The sequence below is a fragment of the Phalacrocorax aristotelis genome, chromosome 3, assembly GCF_949628215.1.
Source record: "Phalacrocorax aristotelis chromosome 3, bGulAri2.1, whole genome shotgun sequence".
Taxonomy (NCBI): Eukaryota; Metazoa; Chordata; class Aves; order Suliformes; family Phalacrocoracidae; genus Phalacrocorax; species Phalacrocorax aristotelis.
Genome location: NC_134278.1, coordinates 79,463,050 through 79,489,430, shown reverse-complemented (window position 1 = coordinate 79,489,430; position 26,381 = coordinate 79,463,050). Strand labels below are relative to the sequence as shown.

The window sequence follows — 26,381 nt, the reverse complement described above, 5'->3', positions numbered from 1 at the left end:
AAGTGTTAAAAGATGTGATCAGACTAAATATAGGAATATTCTACACCCATCTACAAACGACCCATCCTAACCCATTTCACCTCTTCTTAAAAATGGGGGAAAGTGATGGTATCCAAAAAAAAGGAAAATACCAGCTTCTGTGTAATCTGAAGCTGATCCAGCACCTACGGAGTCAATGAAAACATTCCTGTTGACTCCAGTATGTTTTGGATCAGGCTTTAGTAAGAGAGAGTCTTATACCAGGGAAATCTCTATTATTGAAGGAGAACATCTCATAATCTGTCTCATAACCCAGACTTCCTATTCCTCAAAAACACTTTTTTGAGGAAACAAGGTGCCACCTTTTGTGAGACATTTTCAAGCAGCTTTGAATGCTGAGAAAAATTAAGTCAGTACAGCAATCATACTGATAAAGGGTTAGCAAATATGCTTCAAAACACTACGAAGACCTACCTCAAGAATTAAGCACAATATTATATCTCTGTGTTATGCAGAAAGGAAACAAATATCCATTTGTCTACAGCATATTATCATCTTGTGCCTAGGATTCATTTCTTCCCTTCAAATGGCATTATTTTCATATTATTCTTTATCTTTTTGTTAATGTTTCAGAAGATAATTTAACTTTTAATAATTAAGCAATGCCTTCCTCAGAACAGCCAGGCCCTGTTTCTGTTTGCTTATTCTCCTGCTGCTTAGCCAGTAAGCCTACCTAAAGCAGTAGTGATTAAACAAGCCACGACTTTTTGGGACACAGGCAAATGTAGAGTAGAGCAGAGAAGGTGAAGATTTTTAAGTCACACAAACCTTAAAATAGCATCCTCCTCGCTTGTCATTTTTGTACCTTGACAAGATCTCCAGCAAAAAATTTTGCATTTTCAGTCTCACAAAAACCATGGGTTCTCCAGCAATGAGGCAACGGAAAAAATCAATACTTGCCATGTACCATGTAACCAATAGAATAAGGGCAATGATTTATGTATGGATGGATGCAGACTGAATCAGCTGGGGCCTCAAACAGAGGGAGAGAGAGAGAAGGAGAGAGAGAAAGAGAGGTGTGGGGGTGAGCTGGACTGCAGTGATTATTCCTACACTATGGCCAGATTTTTTTTTTTCTGCAGCAATAATCCCCCTCTCTAGCACTGCAGGACATAGAGGAAAGACTAGCAATGTGTGGAATATATGATGGACCAGCTTTTCTCTTTTTGCCTCAGAATAATGATGCTATGTTGAATATTAAGGTACAGTAAAAAAGGAAGAACGATATATGGTCTGCAGTCCTTCAGTGTTCCAGCTACCTCCACCCTAATAAAGACCAATCCAGTGGGTCAACAAGAAATAGTTTAAAGAGTCAATTTATCAACAGGATAAAAACGTACCATCACTGCTTCATGACGAGAAAAAGCAGGAAGGGCTTACTGAAGATAACTACTGTGTACCCCAGGAGTTTCTGCTGAGAATATAGTTTTGTAAATTGGATTACCAGGGATACAGCACTATAAGGTATTTAATGACTGTGGTAACTTTTAGGATGTCTAATACTGCTGTTGATTTAAAAACAAAACCATCAAGATAAAATTTACTTATCTGTTTGTTTGATGTAGGCTACCAATAAACACTTATCCAAACTATATTCAATGCTTTATTTCTGTACTATTCATAAATTACCTAGTAGATTACTTTAAAGTGACAGTAATTTGCTACAGAAATGTCATACTATTTAATTAAAAATACCTCCTCTGTAGTTTGTGCAAATTGCTAAAATAATCTGTAAACATTTTTGCAGTGCCTTGGACATTCAGACTGTATTTACATTTTTGAGAATCAGATGTTCATTCAGTACTTTCAATATTGTAGTTTGCCACGAAGTAATCTTGTTATAATTAATATTTCTGCCATAATTACCACTGATGACTGAATGAATTCTTTTTTCTCCCTATAACATTTATACAACATTTAAACCTCGGTATTGTCATTCTTTCTCTTGAAAGCCATAATATTTTTAGATAATGATATAGAACAATAGGAGCCCACGAGTTAAATACACCAGTTATGCAATGTTAGATCAATTAAAGCTTTAAGAATTGTGGTATGTTTATAAGCCTCGCATTTTATAGACCTCTATGAATTTATCAGGTCAGAATAACACAGAAATAATTGCATTTCTGACTTTCCACGACATACGTATGGTAATACGCTAGCGAGATTAATCATTTGCTACCAAACTACATTTGTATGTTTTATGGTGAAAATATCAATGAACACATTAACAAAACTTAAGTATAAATAGGTTTTTGTTTTCTAAAGAATGTGACTGCATGTGTCTAGACTTTGTACTTGAATTAAAAAAATTCCTGACCATTTTGCTTTGATATTACCTACCTAGTTCTTTTATATAAGTTATACTGTGCTTAGCATAACATAACATACACCTGTATGGACATATCAAAATAACAGCAATGCAGTAAAATAATACCCTATAAATAGAGTTTGCATTTAATTTCCCATTCAGTTGACAATGGCAGACAACAGTATATTTCAGAGAATGAAAGTATCAAACACGCTATAAAGCAGAATAAGTATATAAGCTCATTACTAATTCAGTCAGAAAATTATTCTTGTGGCAAACACTTAAAAACAGTAACAAGTAACGGTTCCTACATCCTTCAGTCCTCTCTTTATTAATCCCACAAATTAAATCTTGATAAATTAAAACATTTCTAAGGCCTTAGAAGTATATTAAGCTAAAATGGAAAAAGATGTAGCCAGAACACAATCCACAAGTGAAGACACCTTAACAACAACTTCTACTGTAGAAATAATATGATGTGCATAATTTAAGGGGATTTCTCAAACTCCTCAAAGTACTGAGAATAGAGCAGGTTATCAATATGCCTACCTTTGAACAATACATTGTAATTCTTCTCCTCCTGCTTTTTCTCTCTCTTCAACAGCAACAGAAACTCCATGGATGATGATGGACTTTCTTGACTTTTGTTCTGAGCTTCAGCCAGAATGCCATGGACCTACAGCATTTGGAAATGGAGAGGGAATAACATGAAAACCTTGGCATCAGCCCAAGGGAGAAAGTGACACAGTCAACAAAACAGGTACTAGTTCTCCACAGCACCACAACCAGGTGAGTTATATGAGCAAACAATGATTTGGAGCCAGTGACATAGAAATTATTGCTGAAAATGAATGAAAGCATATTGCCTTCATCCTGGACCTACACTGTTTTGATAACTCGAAATGCAAGCTTATGTAGTTAAAGACATCTAACCAATGCCATTTTAAGTGTTCACACAGTTGTAAATGAATATAGCAGCAGCCAGTCCATTTTAAAGCAACAGATAATTTTACTATTTATAAAAAAAAGGCGGGGTGCACTATCACTACTCTAATTCTGCACCTAGACGTAGCACACTCTTTGCTCAAAGATTTTGAATGGCAAACTAACTTTAAAAACTGAATTAGGAAATTATTAAGAAAATTAACATATTTGCAACACAGGAAATTATTTTCATGTTTCACGTGAAAGTCTTTTTCATGCACAAATAAATGTTTGTTTCTATCCAGCATATTATATTCTCTTTTCAAATTACCATTTGAAAATACACTTAAGATGAAGAGCACTCTTGTGGTGAATATCCACAGCTGTGTTAATAGAAGCTGACACAAAAATACTGGAGAAAAAAATCTTATTCACCATTTTGAAAGAAGAAAAAGATTTTAGTATGGTGCTTTATTGTGACTCATTTCCTTAGCATGCTTTCAGCTTTTATCAGAACAAGTATACAGTTAGGGCACAGACTTGCTCCCATTTACCCTAACAGTGAGATTATCAGTAATATTAACGAAAGTATTTCAGTTGACATCTTCTTAGCTTTTAAAATATTTTGTGCTTTGGGAACAAGACCAAAAAAAGGAAGCTGGTATATAACTTTGTGCAACATTCTTAAAGGATGCTCTGTAAAAAATGTGTTATTTTGAATTCATTTTCACTACCAGAAAATATATGCATATGACTGTGTATTAATATGTCTTAAAACAAACCTGCTAAAATGTCTTATTTCTCTTAAAAGCAAAAAGGGTGATTTAAAATTGTTTAGGTACACATACATAGAAACTCACATTTAAAACTTTTTCCTACATTAATTATTGTAATTCATCACATGAATAAGGAAATGTCACAGAATTTACTTAATTGAAATGCTTTCTCCTGCTCTAGAAAGTGGAACGCTGTAGATCAGCGTTTCTATGTCTTCACAATTTTTTGTCTTTGCCTGGTCAAAGAACCATCGGTATTTGTTAGAAACAACTAAACTCCTTCTGAAAATGTGCAGCACCACCAGCTCCAACTGAAACTACCAGTTACTGGGGGTAATGAACAGCACAAGATTCAGCCTAACATAAACCGAAGTAGACCAGTGAATTTAACAGAAATGTGATATGTATCGCAAGGTGTCAAATTTAATAAACGGTAAAAGCAGGAAAAAATATCAAAACAAAAACATTACAGGACCCAATTTTGAAAATGCCAGATATACAGAAGCAGCACACCCTCTGCAAATAACCTGGTGCTCTCTAGGCAAGGCCTTAGTGTGGCAAAAAATATATGAAAAGATAAATGACCCTTGTTATTTGCCAAATAACAGAACAAAAATATTTGTGTATAAATACACTTTCTGACCAGTTGGATAGCTGGCAGCTATCATTTGCAATTCTTGTAATTGCATTTCTTCTTTGCTATCATTTCCCATACTTATAGGGTGCAACATCTGATTCTTTTATCTCATGCAAACCATCCCAGCTCTGTCAACAGCTCTTGAATTTTTAAAGAGGTCCTCTCTCCCTCCCTCTTTTATTCCTCCTGAAATTTTCTGATCCCAGATCTTAAGATAGAGCAACTTCCATGGATTAAACAGTTCTATAGGAGTCACCTAATAAAACACTATTAATTGTAATAGATTTTTGTTTCTCCTTCCAATGATATTTCCATGGCAACATTTTCATGTTTTATTGTTGAGGGTGTTCTTCATTCCCAGAGCGGGTTAACCACAGGGCAGGAAGGGCAGGCTGTTGGTCAGCCTTTATTTTCTCTGGTCCTTCAACAAAGGTTAGTTGAGGTCATCAGAAGCCAAAGGGTAATTACATTTCCTCAACAGGGTTAAAGTCACACAGATTGCTATTGAGACAACTGTATGAACGACCTTCGTTTTTTATGTTGAATCTTCATTTCTTTTAGAAGAGCAAATGTTAATAAGGATAGCAGATAGGGTAAAAGCCCAGTGAGCTGCACACCACGTACATCTCCACACTTTCCAGTTGTGCTACTGAGTAATAGTGCGATTTTTAACAAGAAAGCAATTAGGTGAGTCCAAACCACAAAAGGTTGCATAATGATTAAACATGAAAGCTATCAATAGCCAAAAAGGACCTATTTTGTGATTTCTCTATTCAATGAATCTTAACAATATTCAAACTCCAATAAGAAATTTTTAGACGAGAAACCCCAAGTTCTCTGTTTCACGAGCCTCAAATTAATCACTGATGCCACTTGCTTCACTCAAAAAAGAATTCATTGGGATTGCAGGCTTTAACTAGGGAAGGCGTTAGTGCTCTGTGTATCAGGCCTGGCTCCTTACTTAAGCTTCCCGTGGAGTAGCCATCACATCAGGAGTGTGGTAGGGATGGTGGACAGAAGCCTGACCTGACTTGCAGAGATAGCCAGGGAGACGACTGGGGTAAAGAAGGATTTTGCATGGATGTGGGGGAAGGAAAAGGGGCGGAGTCTCCCAGCATAAAATGGTTAGCTCTCACACTATTAAAGAGTGGAAATCCACTCAAATTGTAAAACAGCTTAGAAGAGATCTAGTCTGTAAAAAATCACAGCATCTAAGAGTAAGTGAAACCTAACAGCCGTGGTCAGCCGTTACAAGTCAGTGCAGGTAGAAGAAAAATGGAAAGATGCCCTCCTGTCTTCCTCCACAGGGCTTTGTCCCAGGTGGCACTAACCACCTGCCCCAACCCAGCCCCTTCCTCCAGCAGTGGCAGGCTCGCCTGCCCCAGGGGTGCCCACCTGCAGAACGGGTCAGTAGCAGATCTCCACTACTGATTCACATCAGCAGGCATCAGGCCTGGAGGTGCCCAGGCTGAGTGTCCAGGTGCAGGTGCCACCTGGACCATTGGAAGTCAGCGTGTCCCGGCGTGCAGCCCCGCCACACAGCCCCTGCACCAGTGCTCATGGCCAGAGTGCTCTGCTCCTCCCTCTGCCAGAAACTGAGTGTCCCCAGTGGCTTCCCGGGCACCACTGATCTCATTACTAAAATTAACAGCATTGTTTTTCATTTCTGTGATACATTTTTGAGTAACTATTACAATAGTAAAAGTCAATAATGCAAAGCAAGAAGGGAAAGGGGGGGGGAGTGTCATCTTTCTCGGCCTTAGCTTTAGCCTCCTATCTTCTGGCTACTCTTTCAAGCTCAGTGTTGACAAAACTAAATAAATAAACAATAACAGGATCAGGCACTGATCATTAAAACATCTATTATATATCAGGGAAGTGCAACTCAGCTTCTTGATTGATGCATTACTTTGTAAACTCAGCAAAAGTTATAAATAATCTCAATGCTGATAAATGATAAGTGGAAGATTTGGTAATCAATCAATTCAAATGGGGCTAAATGGAAGAATAATGCATCATTTATATTTGGCTATATTGTACATTATGTAAATTATTGAATACTTGCTATACCACTTTCACATCAAAGAGGTGGTAGACAAATACATGAGCATAAAACAGAATTATCGGACTCCAGCCTTGTAACACTGTTTAACCATCTGTGCTAACACAGCACGCTGGTGGTCAGCCAAAGGACCTCAAAAACCTTCTCTCCAGTTTTAACAAGGGCCGATCTTTCTTTGTTCACAAGTTACACCTTCCTAGGTACAGCAACTGCAACCTTCAGAGGTTGAAATACTAATTCCCAAAGAGAATTCATGTTAAACAGGGTTACGGACAATGTCATTAAATTAAGGATAAAAGCCTTATAGGGACTATCCACCAAGAAAGAACTTCAAACACAGGAATCTAAGAGTTAAACTTTCACGTATAACTTACACTGGTAACATATATGTATAAAAGAACCAAACATACCATGTTATGAAAAGCTGTTTGTTAAAGGTACTCAATCTTAATTCCATTATGAAATTACTCTATATAGCAATCACACAGTTACCATTTGTTCTTAACTCTGTTCATAATCTTACACTTCACTAATTAAGATCCTAAATTTGACAGAAAGGGAATTTCCATTCATCTTGTTCTGATAGTGACACTAGGAAGTGTGTCAGCCCCAGACAGCAACAAGGCACAGGCTACCAATGGCCAGGTTTCACTAGCACCCCATTTCCACCACGTGAATTCTACAGTCTGGCAAGGAGCAGCAGGTCTTTATTCTGTGAGGAAATTAGGAATTTCCAATTATTAATGATCCACACATTCTGAATTTTCCCAATTTTCACCCTCAAGTTAGGACAAGTGTTCATGATTCCTTTCTCTTCCACCCTGCTGGGAGGCATCAGCATATGGGAGTTGATCCAGAGCAGGACAGACGCAGGAGTTGAGGGCACTTCTCCTCCAGTGTCTGTAGTAGTAGAAGTCCTTTTGTCCCATGTGTTTTGAAAAATTTGGGCTTTCAGGAGAACGCATAAACATCCAAGGCTAGATTAAAAAATCCAGGGAAGTCCCAAACGAATTCAGACAGCTGTCCTAGATTAACCTGCTTCCTTAGGACACATAAACAACGACGAGGCTACAAAGTGCTGACACTGGCAAGCCAGAGAACCAAGGAACATTTCTTCACTATTTTTTCATCATTAATTTAAAATACATTGTATCCAATTTTATTCACTCAACATTCTTATGGCCAAATACTTGGTATTGAATAATTAAAAGCCACAGTGATATGATATTCCTACAATCATTTTTATAGATTTAAAAGACAGAAATGGCAAAAAATGGTACAAAATATAAATTTCAGCTGCCTTTTCCTTTAGTAAATCTGCAGTAGTGTACCACAATCACTAACGATTTGTAAATGGTTATTTGGATACACTTTGCATCTACAAGCAATGACTGAAAATGGCAGTCTTGGAGAAGACTGACTGCATAGTCATTTTTCTGCTTTGAAATCTTCCTCTTGGGTTTCTGTTGTTGTTTTATAATGAGCAGAGACTGAAAAACAGCATCTCTGAAAACCACCTAGTCTTCAAAAACATGCACTCTTCTCCAAAGTAGAGCCTTCCTTTGTTAGCCTGTGTTTGTGCTCACATAGCTCCAAAATTACATAGGTTTTAGGTGTAAAGAACAATTGGAAACCCCAAGATGTTAAAGCTCTTTCCTGATGTTTCACACATTTCACCAACTTTCCCTGTAATGCTTGCTCTCAGCCTCTGAGTGCAAATATTTCCCAGGGTGGGACACCTGACATTTACAACTCTTCAAATCTTCAGACAGCAGAGACCTCTCAAGCTGAAAAGGCTTTGCAAAAGTTTGAAAAATATTTTCCACAACACTGAAGGAAAAAAACAAGTTTCTATAACATAGGGAGGAAAGAAAGGTGTCCCACTGGGACACTAACCAATGTGCGTGCATGTGGGAGCACCAATTCCCGCACAGAGTACCCTTCCTATGCGGCAGATGTGGGCTGCTAAATATGACCTACGCTGGCCACTAGCTGCATCTCTGGAAGACTACACATGACCAGCTGAAAGCTTCTTGTAATACTGTGAGCCATGAGTGTGACTGCTCATTAGCTTTTTGATCTTCCAGAGCCTCCCTGGTCACTGTAATTTCCATTACTCTTCTTAAACTCTCTCTTTCCCATTGGTTCCCTCAGGTGTGTTTTCTCTATCACAAGTTCTATAATCAGCTAAAGTTATTATGAATAACCCCTCATTTTGACTAGTGGAGAACAGGCTTTCTGAAAACTACAAAGCAAAGCTTTAAAAGTTTCTCCAAATTCAGACCCAAAACATCAATGGCCATATACAGAAGCCTGAAGTGAACCACTCTAACTTTTATATTAGAAACAGCTGTTGCTCTGATCACCTTCCCAACCATGCACTCAATAGTAATACACTTCTCCTAAAGTATTAAATATATTTATATAAAAAGTACCCTTGTATTAGTCATACGAAGATAAGTATATTCCAACTGTAGTGTAGAACTGATGCATTTACCCTGGGCTGTCAAAAAGCGTGATTAATGGTGCTCAAAGCACAAGACACATTTTGTATCTTGCAGCTCTTAATCAGAAATACAGAGATCCATCTGCATACACATTTGTAGATGGTCACTGCTAGCACAGCAGAAAAAAACAGCTAGGAAACCTGTCCTGGAGCTGAAAGAAAAACTGTGGCATCCGAAGTATCATACAGAAAAGGTAAACAGGTTTCCCAAATGGTAAAAATTGAAAACATGCAAATAACACAAGCTGACAAGTTCACATTGTCTCAGAAATACCCAATCTTCGCTATTAATTTCCCATTTCACAGTAAGACCAGTAAATATTTATAACCTGCCTTGGGACTGACTACTGCAATCTCTGACTATCACAAGCGTGTGCTTAGTTGGAAAGATGTTTGTTCCTGAACATTCTCAGGACGGACTTTGGCTTTTCCTGGCATTTATCTGACCAGAGTCTGGTCAGACCTGGTCAGAGTCAGAGATCACAGAGGTCTAGGATGCCCACCTGACACACAGGGAGCAACAGGATACACTGCTCCTCCACCACTCCCACTTCATTCTTTCGAGGTCTATCCCATAAATGACATGAGAGCTGTAATGTCACGGACAAGATAACTCTCTCTTACAACAGGTGAAGGAGAAAGACATGGATGTTAGTCTAATGAGCTATCTTTTCTGCTTAAACCCTTATGACATATAGGCAGATAGCAATTGGACTGTGGTACCCACGTGTTTATTTGAATGTCGCCTGGAAAAGCAGGCAGGAAAACCACATACCCTGGCATGGCATTTATTGGTTCACCCGTGACAAGTACTTTCTTCCACACTATGACCCTCAGCGTCTTGATTTTCTGTCAGCTTTTAAATCCCAGCTAATTAGAAGATTCACTAGTCCTTATGATTCCTGACTCTCACAGTTTGTAATTAGTTGTTGTAGCAGTCTATTACCTAAATGAATTGTGAAATTACACTTGCTATGTTAAATGAAAACAACCAACAATACCATTTCTCCTTAGCATTATTTACCTCATAGTAAAGTAATTTTGTTCTGAGGGTAGCACATTTTACCTTTGCAATTAAACTGGAAGTCATTCAAATGAAGAAAGGTGAAAGGAAACAAAACCAGGTTGAATATTAACTCCAATTTTCTTTTCCAAAATTATTCCTCAGATTAGGAATCTTAATTGGGAAGATCTGTTCATAACGCTGTACTTACAGATATCGCTGAAGGTCTGTACACGAGATAGGCACATAACAACTGCCTACAGAGTTTGGCACAGTCCTCACTCACATGGCAGTGTTTACGAGGACCATACTTCACTCTGCGCTGCAGATCTATGCTCTCTATTCTGCACTGCAGCAGCTATGGAGCCATTCAAGCAGAACACACCAAGAGGTAAGAGATGGACGAGGATTATCCCTAAATTTAGAGGAACTTACGTCCAGAGAGAAATTAAATGATGAAGTGTAGGATGATGAGAGTTGGTTTTGACTGCAGGAGGAGATGAGTGAATGTGTTATTTCTTCCAAGTAACGTAGGTTTCTGAAAATCGTGGACCCACCAAGTCCACAGCTGTTCAATATCACAACAGTTGTTCAGCATAAACTCTCATATCCCTGGAGATATCAAAAAAACGTGTAGACGTGGCACTTCAGGGCATGGTTTAGGAGACATGGTAGTGTTGGGTTGACAGCTGGACTTGATGATCCTAGAGGTCTTTTACAATCTTAATGATTCTATGATTCTATGAATATCTAACAGATCACCTCTGGAGCTGGTCGGTAAGCAGTGTTGAAAAACTAACAGCAGCCTTGAGTGTTATCCAGTTTGGAAAAAAGTAGGGTTTGCCTACTTTTTTGAGCTCAGCCTGAAGACCCGAGATTGATACACCACTAATCTTTCTGGAAAAGAGAACACTAACAGCTTGTACAAGGTGATTTTCTTTAACAGCTATAATTTGAGCAACAAGTCATAAATATTGTTTGCCTCTATCTTAATGCTGTGCTTAATTTTACATTTCCAATCTTAAGATCAACCAAAAAAATTGTAATCTCTTCATACATTTTGTTGCATTATAAAAACTTCTTCCACTCTCATTCAAGTTGCATCATCTGATGCAACGCAGGCACAGTACAACTGCTGTAAGTATGAGTCACCAGACTGTGCACTCTTGCAGCTCCTGCACCTAATTTCATGTTACAACAGGATGAAGCCTTTTCTGGCCACCGCCCAATGCCTGTAGCCTCTCCTAGGGTCCACAACACATGAACACAGCCAAACCAGTTAGACTAAAGCTGGAGTCTTGTCCCTGGCAGTGGCACATAGCAGATGCCACCAGGAAAGGATAATGATATGCCAAAGACATTGTGCAGCCTCCAGAAATTTGTGCTTCAAGGACTTTCTGTGCCAGAGTATCTTCCTAGAAGGTAGCCCTTGTGGATTAAACAATTCATACCATCCTTTTTTGTACCCAGAACTTGGGGACCTTTTCCATGACCCCTTCATTTTCATAGCAGACATTATATTAAGGACCCTGACGCTGGCTCTGCATTGTCTTACATCACTGAACCAGGTAACAGCAATGAAGGCAAAGCAAGTTGTAAAGCACCAGAGAAAACAAGAATGGCAGAAGTTGGAATGAACAACAGTAGCACTAGACTCTGGGGCTAACCGTGTTTGCCTACCCACCATCACAGCAGGGTGCCCTTAGGTAACCACTGCACAAACTCTGTGACTAACCTGGACAGGTAGGCAAAGTAAAAATGTATATTTTTATGTAGCATTTGAGTATCTGCGATGCATACATGAGCCTCTGGTTCAGGCACTTACTACTTATAGTCGCTACTATGTCTACCAACCTTCTCTTCTCCCAGTCTTTCAGTCTCTGTGTTAATTATGCTTGCAGCACTTTTAAAAGTTTTAGTGTACTTTTCTTGTCTTCTTACTCTAATTGCCCTTCTTTTGCTACCCTCTCTGTCTCCCCTTCCACTACCAATTCATCACTATTTGCTGCTTGTCTCTTACAGATTTCTGCAACAGCTTTCACTACCATACAGCTGAGTTAGGTCAAGCAACCTGGGCCTAATAATAAATTTGAGTGGAAAGTATGTCTTTAAAAATATAAAATCCTCTGTGTAACCAGTCAGTCACCGGTCCACGCTGATGATCCAAAAGGCACTAAAATAGGTATTATAATAGGTTTTCTTCTTGCCATTATTGTCATTAGAATATTTTGCTGAAACCGGTGAGTTTAGGCAAGACCCAATGACTAGCTAAATTAATAACAAAGTATCTGAAACATCTCCCTGAGTTTGCTTAAGGCAGTTCACACTACTAAGATTCACTGGACTAAATCAATCTCATCTCTATGTGCAAGGTTTTACATGTGTAGGTATCTATATTGCTGCATACAAAAGACATTTCTGCATGCAAAACAAGCAGGTTATCTGAGCAGTTCAAGATCACATTCCTATCCAAAATGTTCTTTCCAGGTGCAATTATGCATTCAAAAGCTTGCTTAAACAGCACGAAAATTTTAACGGTCTTTTGTGAAAATCCATTGTAGTGTATATTTGCAATGGAGCAGATTTCTCCCCATAGCCACTACCAATCATTGTCAAATAATTATTTTAGGAAAGCAAACTAGCAAGATGCAAAAGCACTACTTTTTCTCAACTGAAATTAATTTCAGAAAAGGATAAAAAGACTTTTAAACTTTTTGCCCATCACTTTTTATTCATTACTAACCATGCATTACTTTCCTGCGGTTGCTGTCCTTGTCCACAGAAATGGAGGATTCAGAAAATTAGTTGCAATCTTCATCGTGTAGATCCCAAAGAGTTCTTATCCCTCCAGAATATGTAATTTGCAGAAACATTCTGCAGAGCTGAAAACAAACTTGCCTATTTTAGCATCCACCAGACTTCTATCAGCATTCAGCTTTTTACAGGAAAGATTTTCAAAACAATATTTTTCAAAGTGCAGGACTAAATGATTATGTGGAATGTTTAATAACTGCTTTAACAAAAGCTTCCCATTTCATTCGTTTTGTTGTCAGCTGGTACTTTGGCAGCAGACAAAGAGTTAATGTCAAAACACATCTTCTGATACCCCAATTGCCTTTCCTCATCCATTGTTTTCAAACTTCTTTTAAATAGTCAGAAATTTTCTGCCTGAATAAACCCTCAACAGAAAACAGAACTGGAGCAAACAGAAAAGCGAGTAAAATAAAAACAAACTGTGCTGGCAATATAGACAGGAGACTTGGTTATAAAATCACAAATTTCCAGCACCAGCATTTATTGTGAAAGTAATGTAATTTTAAAATGCAAATTTTGCCCTCTTGAAGCAAAATTATTTAAAGATAGCAACATTCTTTACAATATCATAAATCCAGCAAATTTAGCTTTGGATGACTTTATACTCAGAACAGAAAATAGCCCAACTCTTTGGAAAGGTTTTATTAAAATGCATTTAAAAATAACAACTCACTGTTTTCATAATACTATTCATGTCTCAGCTTTCCTTTAGACTGAAATTTGATGCTAGCAGTAGTATTTCTCACTGATAGATAAGACCTTCTAATTTTGACCTTCTGTTTTGATCACTCCTAGCATTCTCATATTACTATTGGTAGCAAAAAAAAAAACTATTCTTACAAAAAACAAGAGTAGTGCATTTCAGTTATGGTTATGTATTGATTCAGTTACACTTGAATTGATCTCAAATTGTTTCAAGCAACTGTTCTGCACCCAAAACACCACATGAACCACAGAAACCAGATCAATAGATTTCAAGTGAAATAATTGTTTTCCTTTGTAAGACCTCATTACTTCTTGAATGAAGAACTGTTTGATTGACCTCCAGGAAAGCAGCAGATGTGAATAAGCCAAGCACCTCAGGCCTTATCATTTAAAGTGAGGCCTTGAAAATTACAGGAAAGTACATTGAACATGTGCTCGCTTAGCTGTGGGAAATGCACAGCTGGAGGAGCCACAAAGCTGCACTTTACTCTGGTAACATGAGAACAGTAGTACATGCATGGCAAAAATAGACTTTCAGAGTTAGTCACTTATGAACACAATAAAATATTTTACTAGGTAAGAAAATAATTCAAGGATTCTTGAGCAGCTGGTTTTATCTTCACAGTATCAGTATTGGTGAGGTTTTTGTTTTGTTACATGAAATTTCACACAGCTGTGCCACTGAACTCACTTTTTTCACAGTGTCTTACTACATAACTTTAAGGCTTTTTGAGCATGCCCAGGTTGTCATATTCAGACACACAAGGTAGGAGGCATATACCAGTGCAGCGGCTGAGGAAATCAGGGTGACCTCATTAATTCTACTGGCAGGATACAGATTTATTCCAGATTAGCAATTTATTGGGGTGCCCGAAGTGACATCATAAGCTGTGCTGCCAAACAGAGTGAGACGGGCTCTTCTAGGGGCTGAGTATGGGTTGAGACAGGGGCTGCGCTGACCTCCATGCATCACTGACAGCTGTAGGACAAGAAATTAGAATAATATCCCCAGGCTGCCCAATCTGCAGCACTGCATGGCTCTAGAGTCCTCTAGCTGTAGCCCTGTCCCTGTGTGGTCAGTGCTGCTCCCCCTACCATCATGCATTTGCAGCCCTGGGATAAAGCATTACAACTGTCTTCCCTACCTGGAACATGCCCTTTTGCACAGAAGAAAGAGTCCAGGGACCATAACCTCTGTCCGCAGCTATGGGCAGGAGCAAGGTACCTGCAGAAAACTGGGCGAGGTTGTGCCTGGAAGGTGTTGGAGATATGTGGTAACTGAGGACGTGGGTTAGAGGGTTAGGACACCTTGTGACGGTGATTATGGGAAGGCATTGCCAGAAGTAACAAACTTTACAGGCTTGACCTGTCAGTCTCAGCCCAGTATACCATGCTCTCTCCATTATACAGACTTAAATGGCACACAGCAATAGCAAAATTACTGCTTAGGTAATGCAAACGTGGGTGTTCCCCCAGCAGGCAAATGACAAGAAACGTGTGTGCACCTACTTACCAACTGCAGTTTTAATACGCAATTCTAGTTTCAGATAATTTCTACCCTCAGTTGGCGCTTCCCTCCACAAAAGAAGCAGGAACTGAGAATACAGCAGTGTTATTTTTGTGGTCTTAGGACAAGTTCCTGTCCCTAGTACCAGTCCTCCTGGCTTGGGAAATTTTTGTGTATTTTAATTGTATTGCAAACAAATGAAATGCGCTATAGCATAGCATGTTTTTGTAAAGAAGTCTTGGTTGGCTCCTTGCACATATCAGACCTGACCTGGGCTATACTCTTTTATGAGCACAATTAACTGCAAACACCTTGTCATAAACATTTTAAAAGGTCAAAGAGATTGCAACAATTTTGCTAAAGAGATAAATGGTCAAATAAAACATTGAATTGTTAATTCCCAGGTGACAAAAAGCTGCATGAGTCAGATCAATAAGAAGACATACAGAACGAATTCTGGGATAAAGGGTGGGTCAACCTTGAAGTGTTAATAACTTGCTCCTCTTATTTCACTCTGGCACATCTTGTGTTCTAGCAGGTAACATTGCTGTTAATGGCAAATTAATGTCCAGAGATTCACAGAAGTAAAGCTGGGCATCAGAGGTTATTGACAGAAAAAGTTTTGAAAGGATTTAGCTCTGTTAACACAGGAAAGACAGTGAGTTTATAAAAGACGGGTAAGAGCACTCTTACTACTGTTTCTAATCTAATGTGTTAGTCAGTTGCTGGATATGGACACACCTTCTCTCTCTCTCTGCAGATTTTCCCTTTTCAACCTTGTTCTTAATGCCTGGGCTTTTATTAAACAGTAACTGTCAAAAAACATACAGCCTTATTTGAGTTAGGAAATTGTAAGAAATCAGTACATTAGATGAAAACTGAGTATGCTGAAGCAGATATTCAGCTGATCTGTACTGCCAAAGCTGTTGTTATGGAACTGGGGCAATCTGTATCAGCCTAAAGTCTGCCCTGCAGAATGCATTAGTGTTTGTGGAAGGTCAGATGTAGAAATTAGCATCTTTGCCAGATACGTGTTTGTCTAAGAGAAGGGAGATCCTTTTTTCATCTTTCTGAAGTAGATAATGGTGTAACCATTATGTTCAGCATTTCTGTCTGCTGAAAAAAGCATTTTGTAACTATAGCTCCTTCAGAAATTAGTCCTGCTTTTCTTGGGAAAATAATGCCTTTGTGTCCATACGGACCACTCAACTCAATAAAATGCAAGTTTGGAATTGAAGATTGACTAAACTTCAATAAAAGGTTCATCAGGTCAAAATAGGGTATATGGAAGAGGGACTTACAGAATTGTTAGAAGACACTGTCTGTTTTCTCTAGGCCACCCCATGAAATACGACTTGTTGGGTACAACAAGTCAGATGAAACACACTTTGTTTTGATAACTACACTCATCCAATTTCACAACTACCTGTAGATGAGATGACTAATATTTTTTTCAAATTGTTAAAATGTCTTTTCCATCATCTTTATCAAATTCCAATAGGGAGCATGGAAGTGCCAAATATGTCACTTGAAACTGTGTATTGAATGACTGAGGTCCAGAAACTGGCTCTTTTTTACCAGTGAAGTAGAATGGGCTCCTGTTTCCAGGGTTTTTTTTTTTAATATTAAGGAGAATTTCAGGCTATTGGAAGGAGACCACTCGAAGAAGTCTCTTCTCAAAACTTTAATTTTTTAGACCCTTCCAGAGAAGATTACAAGATTTGAAGTTATAAGCAAAGAAAATTATCTCACCATTATTTAATTAAGGATGTTTTCAAGTAAAAGAGAGACTTTTCCTAAAGAGGACTAAGCAACTCATGGAAGACAAAGCATGAAAAAATGTAGAAGTCTATCAGAAATAAGTAACTCCTGAGATGCAGTGAAAAATATCTACCAGTATCCAGTAGGAACTGTGGAACTCAAACTATTCCAAAGCATTATGCAGTGGTATAAAATATAGACAGCAATGTCTGTATTGATCCCACTGCACACTTGAAGGCAAATGAACATTTGAAAGGTCAGTAATTTTACTTCTGCCAAATTGGATGCTAGTAATTTGCATAAGACTGAAAGTCAAACATAAGTGTAAATCCCCCCAGTCATATGTAAATTTAATCATCCAATACCTCTAACACAATCTTATGTCATCTGGCATGAAAAATGTAGCAAGTTTACAATCCCAGAAAGCACGCCCGACTAAGTGATACATATAATAAGAGAAGATACTACATGACAGACGTCTATTTTATGTACTTTATAAATGCCATGAAAACATATTTTACTCTGACAGCAAATTTTAAGGTTCTGTTATCTACTCATTGAACGATTTTACAAATGAAGACAAACTCTCCTTTTCTAGTGCACTTCAGAAATATCTGTTGGGATTTATGCAGACTGCAATCTAAAAGGATTTTTTAAATTCATTTTAATATTTAAACAAAAACTGACTCAACAAGTTTCCAAGTCAACTTTGAGGTGTGATTTTAGCTTTAAAATGAGAAAGACACACAAGTATTTTTCCAGAAAAGACATTTTCACTTTGTGTCTTCTAAAAACATCACTTGTTATATATAGCATGAGGCCTCAAGGCTCGCTCAATCAATGGCAGTTATGCCACTAAAATTAATGGCTATGGGATCAGGACTTAGTTAGGTTTTCCTAGAGTATTTAAAATTTAAAGAGAAGCCTAAGAGACTTCCACAATTCTAATATAATAGTAATAAATAATAACCACTAAATGGGTCTGTCCAACATGGGGAAGGAGATCTGGCAACAGTAACATAATTCAAACTAATGTCAAAGCAGTATTTCTCATGAAATCAACTGACATCCTCTGCAGATGCATGAAGAGCACAAAGTGGCATGAAGTGACATGCTACCCCTCAGCAGCCCTATTATTATACAGCTCAGGTAACAGGAAGCTGCCCTGATCCACAATTTTTCCATTGCCACCATCTCCTTCACCATCCTTTTTTATGAAGGTGGGAAAAAAAGATTGATGCAACACAATACACTGCCACCTATTGGAATCTGTGCTGCAAACTGCGCTGTCCTTCAAGAAAACACAACACATACAGTGACTATTGTGTGGACTTTCCTCAGCCCACAGCCCCAAAGAAATGAAAAGATCCAATGCTGACAGCCTAGAGATTAGCAGGATATGAGAGCTTCCCAGTAACGCTCCCCTCCACTGCAAAATTACAGGCATGCTTCACTTCCTTTTGCACCCCAGGGTAGAGCAGGGAATGTACAGTCCAAAACTACCTTTGCTTTTGTGTTGCTGTTCTTGCAAAGACACCCATGCTATAGTTTGTGGATTTTTGGCCAGCATGATGATCATACGCTGTCAGGCTTACAAAGAAAGAAAGATTTCTTTAGGTTGCCTTAAATGGCAAGGCAATTTAAGGACAGGCCACTGTTGAAGAAAGAGTCCATTAGGGTGACAGTCAATAGGGCTGCTTTCATAGCCCTAGTTACAATGCAGATCTGTTTAGCTGTTATTGATGTTTTATTTCATCTGTCTCCCTTCTAATTTTGATCACTTGATTACATTTTAGAACACTGAAAACATACCAGTGGTGTGCTTCTACCACATAATGGAATCACAGAATGGTAGGGGTTGGATGGGACCTCTAGATCATCTTGTCCAACCCCCCTGCTTGAGCAGGGACACCTACAACAGGGGGCATAGGAACGCGTCCAGGCAGGTTTTGAATATCTCCAGGGAAGGAGACTCCACAGCCTCCCTGGGCAGCCTGTGCCACTGCTCTGGCACCCTCACAGGAAAGACATTTTTACTCATATTGAGGTGGAACTTCCTGTGTTCCAACTTGTGCCCACTGCCCCTTGGCCTGTCATTGGGCACTATTGAAAAGAGCCTGGTCCCATCGTCCTGACACCCACCCTTTAGATATTTATTTGTATTTATGAATTTCCCCCTCAGTCTTCTCCAGGCTGAACAAACCCAAGTCTCTCAGCCTTTCCTCATAAGGGAGATGCTCCAGCCCCCTGATCATCTTGGTAGCTCTCCGCTGGACTTGCTTAAGCAGTTCCACATCCTTCTTAAACTGGGGTGCTCAAAACTGGACACAGTACTCGAAATGTGGTCTCAGTAGGGCAGAGTAGAGGGGGAGCATAGCCTCTCTTGACCTGCTGGCCACACTCCTTTTAATGCAGCCCAGAATATTGTTGGCTTTCTTGGCCACAAGGGCGCAGTGCTGGCTCATGGTCAACTTGTCCACCAGCACTCCCAGGTCCTTCTCAACAGAGCCACTGTCCAGTAGTTCAGCCCCCAGCCTGTACTGGTGCCTGGGGCTGTTCCTCCCCAGGTGCAGGACCTTACACTTGCTCTCGTTGAATTTCGTGAGGTTCACCTCAGTCGAGCTCTCCAGCCTGTCCAGGTCTTGCTGGATGGCAGCACAGCCTTCTGGTGTATCAGCCACTCCTCCCAGATTGGTAGCATCAGAGAACTTGCTGTGGTTACACTCTATCCCATCATCCAGGTCATTGCTGAATATGTTGAACAGGACCCAGCACAGACCCCTGGGGAACACCACTGGTGACAGGCCTCCATCCAGACTCTGCCCTGTTGATCACGACCCTCTGAGCTCTGTTGTTGAGCCAGTTCTCTGTCCACCTCACTCACTCAACCCATACTTCCTTACCATCCTAGCATCTCTATAAAGTACTACCATTTTGATGCATTTGCTTGCTTTGTTTTGCTGTAAACTTATAGTTTTCAAATAGCCTAGACCTTCATTAGAAATTATGTGCTTTAACCTTATATTTGTAGACTGACTCACTCTATATTGAACCAAAACTGACTGTGTCAAACCAATCATTTGAGCCAATAAGTTTGTAAGACATTATGGAGCAACAGCAGTATAGAAAGTTTTCTCATGCAACAAAGGAGAGAACAAGCTGTTTTTAAAATCACATCTATTTATCAGTTTTTAGTTAGTTCAGACATAATGTTAAGTGTAATAGCATTTGTATCACCTGAGATACAACATGGAATAAAAATATTCTGCTTTGCATGTCATCCTTTTTGCCAACACAAGTCACTGTGTTAAATAACTATTTTAAATTAAAGTCTCTTTGGTCTGCCAAGAAAGGAAAATGAACACTTCATACACACCTTCTAGTAATCCTGATGGAATATAAATGTTAGCTTATTAAAGTAAATGCCACTTACTAAATATCCACAAATTACTAGTTATCCCAGAGTGACTGCTACACTGGTTTCAGTGCTTCAAAATACTAACATAAATTTTTACAAATTGAATAATGTGACACTCACAAAGTATAGTAACTTCACTAGAAAAGCTCTCCTTTCTCACAAATGCAGTCTGGCATGCTGAAGTGTAACTAATTCTCATGCAGTTTTATTAATTACATCAAAAGTATCTGATTTGACCTCATAACTGTGGTCATTCTAAGAAGAGAGAGACAACTGCTGTGAAAGTGCACATCTTACGCACTCCCAGCTTTTCTGGTTCCATTAAAAAGCTCCTGTATCTCTCCTGGGACCCCACTGGCAGCAGATACAAACAGCACAAACCAGCAGGAGTATGCAAAGAACAGGTGCTCTGGTTTATTGCAGCTGCGGTGCATGTGGAGGGGGGAAAAAAAAAGCTATTTCTTTCACTCACCATCTCTGAAATAGCTGTCTACCTGGAGATGTTTCATTGCACATTCACAGTACATCTTTAAAAGCAGATCTTGTCAAATGTCATACTCTCTCACAGTTAAAGAACTAGCAAGGCTCTGTCTGGAAGATACGTGGCCTAAAGCACTTTTGTGATTAGAAATACAATCCAGCATATAGTACATTTAATTAAAGATGTTAACGGCAAAAGGAAATACATAAATGTAAATGTTGCTCAGCAAGCATTGAAGAGAGTAAGCAGCCACAGAATCATGCTCTATCACAGCATTTTTATGCTAACGCAGCAGTATAACATGATGGGAAAACACACACTTTACACTCCATCACTTGCAAAAAGTACAGGCTAATGGTGAGATAACAACATAATATAATTAACATCATCAGCTTTGGCTGGACATTTTTGGTAACGGAATGTTCACTGTCTGTATTGTGTTCTTTCTCTGTCCTCTCCTTTCCTGCTCTCCGTGTGCCCTGCCTGCTTAGGCTGAAGCTCCTCAGGCAAGGGGCTTTCTACCGATCGGTGTTCACCCAGCACCACGAACAAAGGGATTCAGCTCTGGTTTGTCCCCATGTATTACCCCAACAAACATATGCAGGGAGAATGATAATAATTCAGGAAGGATAATATGTACTTTATGTACATATTATGTACATAATTATGTATGGTTGTATGTACTTTACATACAACCACAATACCTCCTAATATTAGGCAAGTCACGATATCACCCCATGCTATTGTTCAAATCATACATATTAGTTGGCATCCAAGATGACACCTACACGTACAACTGCCCACGCATAAGCCCTTAAAGTCCCTTCTTTATCTAAGCTGTTTCTGGCACATGCCACAACAGTGTTTTGTAGACTACCTGCTTGTGCCCAAAGGGTTCGTTTTAATGACCTTTCTCATAAGAGACAAAGTGACCATCCAAGTTCTGAATCTTGCTGATCACCTGCCCACCTGTGTTGCCAGCCCGAGCGCCTGCCAGTGTATTAAGCAAAATTGCATGAGTATAAAATTGCAATGAGACTAGAATCAAACACATATTAAAATCACCCTGCTGACCTTTTAAAATTGCAATATAGAATTGCTGTGACTAAAGAACCTGTAAGGAGACAGTAAAATTGCATTAGAACTTTTTCAATCTAAGCACACAGTTAGCCACATATCCTTCTGCTAAATAAACATAAATTGAAATTATCTCATGCCAGTCAGTAGAGGTAGAACAATGTAATAGAGTAAAAGGAGACCTAGGCATGTTTAAGATATTTAAGAGTTTCTGCCTTTTAAAATTCAGACCTTGAACAAAAATTCATGCACAATTATGTACCCACTTCCTATGGTCGATTACAATCACTTCATGTGAAAACTGATCACTGCCAACAAAATTGTCCAGCTGGAGTCACAGAGCCAGCTTCTTGGAGTCAAAACACCTCCTTCAGTTTATAAAGTAGTGGGAGAAAAGACAAGAAAGCTGCTGAATGTCCCCATTAGGAATGGCTGTGACATACAGGTTGTGTTTCTGGTATGGAGCTCATATTAGAGCTGACTGCAGCGTCGAACATAACATGACCTCAGTCCCACAGCTACCCTAAAAGGCACAGGCTGGAAGAAAATCAGCTCAAAAATCAACCACATGAAACAATTTTCCGCTCCTTTTTCCTAAGTATTAGCGACCGCTGCAGTTCTTAGGAATTCAACTCTAAAACAGCAATTTGTGCAGGTAGGAGGTGCGGATGCCTGGCTGTGCCATGCAGACGTGCCAACTGCACTTGCAGAATCACACAGGTAACTGCAGATACATCTTCTCACATGGCCCTCAGCACTGGAAAGGCAGGACATTTCTTGTCTTATATTCTCACTTCCACATGTGCATGTATGTCTGTAATAACCCACAAACCCCTCTGTTTTGATGAATTGTTAGTAACGTGTTAAAGAGAAATAGACATTTGTGTCTCTAAAGTTCCAGCAAATTTTGACCAAGTTCAGAACAGGTGCCAATTTAGGGCTGAATATAAACTAATGAGATATAAAGACATCCCCTTGGTAATTCTTTTACAAAGCAGCAGGGGCTCATTTCTTCTCTGCCAGTTCCTCTTATTAAATGTCCATCAATGGGAAATTTGGAATATCCTTTAGGAGTGTTTCTTTAGCAAAACGGATGAAACCTCTGAACTGTGCATCACTTTAAAACTCTTGCTAATACCATGGTTCATATAACTTAGTTTTTCAAAATCATCTTTTCAGTTCTGGGTTTCAGATTTTTTTCCCCACTTCCTGAGGCACGTTATGTACTTGTTTTTAAAATTTTTAGGAACACAGAATAATTTGTTCTCCTGCCCAGTGCCTACCAAGTTTTTTGAGAACAGCAGGATTTCCTTAATGCTTCTTATTGAATTTCTCTACTTTCTCATTTAAGTGTAGAAAAGCAACTTCTATTCCGCACCCCTCTTAGCAGATTGTAGTAAAAGAGGAGAGAGGGGAAAAAAAAACCCAAACACTAAAGCTCTGACAGATGGTACCCAGCGTTTGACTCATGCTGGGCTCAGCAGGACCTATAGTTTAGAAGGTTAGGACTGTCAAAAAGACTCTGCTTATCAAGTGAATAAGAGTGTGGACTGCCAGGCTGTTTCCTATAGAAAACTTGTATTTCACTTGTAATTCTCAGCTATCTTTCTGGTGCATCCGAAACTTTTGAGGAGCAGATGCATGCTTTTCTATTTAAGAAACAACTTGGAAGCTGACATCCTGGGAGCAGCCGGCGGCACAGTAGGCCAGACTCTAGGAAGTTGTGCCCCTGTGCTAGTGTCGGCCCTCAGAGGGGATTTGAGAGCAAGGAGAGAACTCTTCCTCTCCATTTGCCTTCTTTTGCAGTCAGTGAAAAATTAATCTTCTCTTAGATTACTGCCCCAGTCAGAGGATGGCTTTAGCAACTGTGGTAAACTGCGACCAAAGGCAGAAAAGTCTGAGCATAAAGCAGCATTTACCAGGATTCCCTTTTCAAGTAATTTCCAAGCTCACATCAGTCAGCATCTATGCCAGTACAGAAGTATCTAAAGTGACTACAAATGTTAGCGAGCAGACCTGGAAGCAATACCGAAGTCTGGAGACATACAAATAAAAGGTTAACAGCTTGTGCCCATGTTTACTGGTAAGTCTGGACTTCTACATTTGGGGCTGGGGGGATCTTGCTGGTAAATGTAGTGTTGCAGTGAGTATGTGGCAGGCACTGTTACTAATCATTGCTATAGCACTGTAAATATTCTTATTGTTTTCTTCCTGAAAGCATTGTCAATTCATTTGTTAAACAAGAATATTGTTTTAGTCATAAACTGGTACCAACAGTTAGCAGCTGCTCTTCAACAGTTAGAATTAATGAGATAGTAATTATACAGCAAAATACAACCTTTTTATTGCCAACACTCAAGCCTCTGTCACTGCCTCATTTGCTTTTTATTCAGAACTATGAAAAATGAAACAACTTAACCGAGTTTTGAAGTTTACAGAACATAATTAATTCAATGTGGAGTCATTGCTATAACTGGATTCAAAGTTGTTTTATGAAAGACTTAAAACTAGTTTGGTACTAAAAGGGGAAGGGACGAATCAAGCCTGGTTTAGAGTGAAACAGAGTCACAGACATGCAGAGCAGTGTGACTACACACTGATTATTAATTTTGATTACTCTGCTGTCAGATAACCTGCAGCAGAACAAGTGTGTGGTCAAAAATTCTCTCACTATAATTACGTACTAATTAATATCACATTGATCTTAAGGTTAAGCCCTAACCAATGTAATGCTCCTGAATAATATAGCTCAGGACACTTTGTATCTGTCTGTCTCAGAATGTTTTTACCTGGTTTCATTATTAAAAACTTGCACTGATGAAGGCAATGAACAATGAGCATAATTCTTTCATTCTTCTTTCAATCTTCACTGTAAAGCAAAAACTCAGACCTGAAATGTGGCTAATTAATTTAAGTATTAATTTATTTAAGCCACCCAAAAAAAACCTGGGAGGAGGGAATAGGCTGAGCATACAACCTGTTGCTTTTCTCCCTACCTTACCTTGTCTCAGATCAGATTCCACTCCCTAATTCAAATGTCTGCTACTATATTAGGTAGAGATCGTAACAGGAAATGTATCTGACCAAAAATTCAGTTTGATTTCGTTTTCATGCAATTCAGTCATGATCCCAAGTGAAGGAAATCATTAAGCAATATTCTTCTGGAACATATGTAAAAAAATGAACGGTGTTCTCACCCATCACTTCAGGGCATGTATGATGTATCCCTGCAGAAGCTGAGATTCCAATCCCCTTTGTCAGCACAAACTCAAAGACCTACACAGCCATCCCAGGGAACAGGTTATTTTCTTTTTGTCACCTGGGCTCAATACAGCCAGGTACTAAGCTCCCCGCAGCTCCCTACAAAGCCTCCTCCAAGGGCTGACAGCAAATCCCTTAGGCTGTGTGGAATTGTTCTGTGCTCTGTGCAGCACAAGGAGCCCTGGCCCAGAGGCTGTTTTCCTGCCCTTTCCCCTGTTCCAAGGCAGGTCACAGAGAGGGACTTCAACAGAGAGTTAGGGCTCAGGGCAGGGACACCTTGTCCAGCCCTGTGGTTATGTACCACATTTACCATTAGGCTTCATCCTGAGGACGTATACACGAGTTAGTTATGAGTGACTCTCGCAGACACAAGATGTTCACTAAAAGACTGAGCAACCTGTAACAAAATAGTATCTGTAGCAAAGATATGATATAGAACAGAGAGAAGACAAGTAGAGACACTGCCGTGGACAGATACAGAAGGGAACCTGGATTAAGTCTACAGGTAAAACAAGAGTAGCATTGGCTACTTCATCCATACATGAATGCCCAAATTTCTCTGAAAACATCCATCACAAACTGAAAAGTCAGTGTTTTAACAAAGAGCCACAAACACTCTCAGTCTTAAAAAAATGCATAGCTGTATTCACACTTGCATTTCAGTAAATGAAGTACTGTTTTCAGCCAGGTATTAATATGATTTATTCACTTTCTTCTGATGACATGATTCAGTCACCAGCAGCCTCTAAATCTTCACTGCTCTGTATCTGCTGTAAATCTTTGGGAACTGCTCAGCTGCGAGCAGCAGAAACTTTGTTCCCCACTCTCTCCACATCTGCCTGGGATACAGCTAAGGCACACAGCCCAGAGGTATCTAAGCTACAAGTTAGGTATGTGTCTTCTAACAAAGGGAGCAGATGGGCTAGCCTAGGAACACCTTCCACTTCTGTACCTTTGAGAAAACTGTATCTATAAAATGTGGCATTAAATAAATTCCACGAATGAGGCCCCGATACAAAAAAAAACCCAAAACCCACAGACACCAAAGAATGAATTATTAACCACAATCCTGGGGACTTGGACCTGCCTGCTGGGCTGA

The 26,381-nt window shown here is 39.3% G+C and overlaps 2 long non-coding RNA genes across 3 annotated transcripts in view; one reads left to right on the top strand and one right to left on the bottom strand.

The window, feature by feature from the left end:
• The window catches only part of LOC142054924 (uncharacterized), a 174,540-nt gene that overhangs the window by 37,995 nt on the left and 110,164 nt on the right, over positions 1-26,381 (bottom strand). The window lies entirely within an intron of this gene.
• Positions 1,011-26,381, top strand: part of LOC142054925 (uncharacterized) — a 44,758-nt gene continuing 19,387 nt past the window's right edge. For both annotated transcript variants that reach the window (XR_012659725.1, XR_012659724.1), the window contains exons 1-2: positions 1,011-1,503; positions 2,955-3,139. This is a non-coding gene — a long non-coding RNA (uncharacterized LOC142054925). The remainder of the gene's footprint in view (positions 1,504-2,954; positions 3,140-26,381) is intronic.